This window comes from Lemur catta, chromosome 6, assembly GCF_020740605.2.
Source record: "Lemur catta isolate mLemCat1 chromosome 6, mLemCat1.pri, whole genome shotgun sequence".
NCBI lineage: Eukaryota > Metazoa > Chordata > Mammalia > Primates > Lemuridae > Lemur > Lemur catta.
Genome location: NC_059133.1, coordinates 51,310,686 through 51,313,159, shown reverse-complemented (window position 1 = coordinate 51,313,159; position 2,474 = coordinate 51,310,686). Strand labels below are relative to the sequence as shown.

The window sequence follows — 2,474 nt, the reverse complement described above, 5'->3', positions numbered from 1 at the left end:
GCGGCAGGAGCTGGAGCAGGAGAAGTCCCCGGGGCGGCGTTCCGCAGGCTGCTAGATGGCAGACAGCAAGGGCACTGCAGCAAGGGAAGGTTGAGGGCTCACTGAGAACACGTGATTGGAGCATAGATTTGAGTTTCCCTGCCTTGGAAAGAGAGGAGACCCAGCCATTCTCCTCCAGTCAGAGACAAAGCCTCTTTTTGTTAGCATTATTATTGCTATTAGCCGTACCCCTGGATTGTTTGCCTCTGTTTTTTCATGGCTTCAGAAACATGAGTTGCACCAGGTTTATTATTTAAGTACAGCCTTGATGGAATTGGAAGGGAGTAGGGATGAAGAGAGAGTGGGATTGTTGGTGTAGCTCTGGGTCTGGGGTGTGGATCAAGAGAAATTTTGCCCATACTAGTTGTACTTCAGTTTCCAGAGTTTAAAGAATCACCTGGAAATCAATCATATGCTATTCGGTACATTGAAAGGTTTGATTCTAACACAAATATTTTCAGAAGGAACGTGGGAAATGTCAAAAATTGTCAGCTCAGTGAATGTCTTTGGGTGATAATGCTTTCCAGCAGTCAATTTCCACCACTTCTCTCTCTTATTGTCAGTTGGACAAAGCACTTGCACGCTTTGCTGGTTTCTAACTAATGAGTTGGCTTTGCTCTTTTAAAACAGTAATATATAATAGAGAGTATCTATTGAGTCAATAAACCCTTAATCAGAAGTGTCTTAATGACAAATAGTCGAGCACGACATGAAATAAGGTTAAAGGTTCTTAAATTGAATCATATTTCTGGTTTTGAAGTTTTCCACAGGCATACAATAATAGTAAAAGGGATCATGTCATATTTGTTGTGCCTGGGGACATACAAAGATATTTGTTCCATACTTTTTTTCTTTTTAGAATTTTTAAAGTAAAGTGACTTTACAATCTTTCTTTTCTTTTTTTAAAGTTACTCAGCTGTGCAATTTTTAATACTGGAAATGGTGGGGTCAAAGTGCAACTGTTTTTTAAAACTCTAATCATTAAACTGATTTCTGACTACTTGTATGGTTTCTCTGATGATCATTTCAATATTTTTATAACAAGAACACTGGTATCTTGTCCAAGATAGAGTTTTATTTAGAACATTAATAGTGCAATGGATAAGCCTTGCCCTGGGAAAACCACCTTCGTGATCATGGTATCTCCCCTGCTAGGTAAGTATATAAAACATTAATAGTTTTCTATTTTCTCAAACATTTGGTATTTGTTAAGCAAAACATCCTGCCTTCTCCAGTCTGTCTTCATTGCATGGAAATGTGTAGAATTTTAAAAGCTTGTTGGATCTAATGGTGTTTTACTATTGCAAGGGCACCTAGAGATTTCATACCTTGCACGTTGCTTAGCTCAAGTGTCAATAGCCAAGTTCTGTGCTGTCATTTCCCCCCTATTGGCACTCTGCTTAGTTTCTTTCAGACAGACATTTTTCTGATAGTCTATACCTGTCTAAACTGCTCAATGACACATTTCTTTGCAATATGGGGAAGTTGGCCAAGTCACAGTAGCACATCAGTTAAACTGGAGAGAGGTCTCATCACTGCTTTTTCTTCTCCAGTCCTCCCCTAATTCATAAAATTTCTCTAATCTCAAAATCACCTATTGACTAGTCTCCTCTCTAATCTCTCGCCCACTCTTTATTCCCTGTACCACTACAAGATCTAGCTTTCCAAAGCACAATTTTAACCAAAAATCTTTAATGCCTCTGAGAAAAATATTTCAATATTGCTGTATTTTCAATGGTATTTTCATGTTGTTTGCATGACAGTTTCCTGGGAAAAGGCTAGTTGGAATACTAGAAATGAGCAGAGCATGTTGTCTGAGCATTTTATAATTTGGCATATTCTGTTAATAGTTCTTTCTGTTCTTCTGTGATCATTTTATTGAGACCTCAATGGTGAGCAGGAAGCAGCAATGTAAAGTTGTAGAGAAACAGTGTTTGAAGCTGAAGGAACAGCGAGTGCAAAGGCCTTAAGGTGGCAAAGAATGAGGCTGGTGTGTCAGAGGGGCAGCCAGTGTGGCTGGAGTGGAATGATGAGCAGGGCACATCATGTGCGATGGAGGCCATGCAAAGATCTCTACAACCAAGGCCAGGGCCCAGAGTCCTGGAAGGCCATGGTGGCAGGGAGACATCCACTGAAGGGTTTTGATCAAGGGAGTGACATATATTGATGTTTGCTTTAGAAATCTCACTCTGGCTGTTGTGTGAAGAACACATTTTTGTGTGTAATCTCTATGCGAGGGTGTTCAAAGAATAAAGGTCAGTTGAGGCAGTTTAAACAGAAAAGGAATGTAGTAAAGAATGCTAGGAAGCTCGCAGGAATTTAGGAAGGACCAGAGAAGTTAAACTTGGAGCCTGCACAGCCAGACCACTCCTCCTCAGTGGACACAAGCCCCACAGCCTGCACGGGAACACCGGGCCCAGAACATCGGAAGATAT

General features: G+C 40.7%; 1 pseudogene; it reads right to left on the bottom strand.

Moving 5' to 3' along the window:
• Positions 1-1,070: 1,070 nt before the first annotated feature.
• LOC123640966 lies at positions 1,071-1,202 on the bottom strand (annotated as a pseudogene).
• Positions 1,203-2,474: the final 1,272 nt, after the last annotated feature.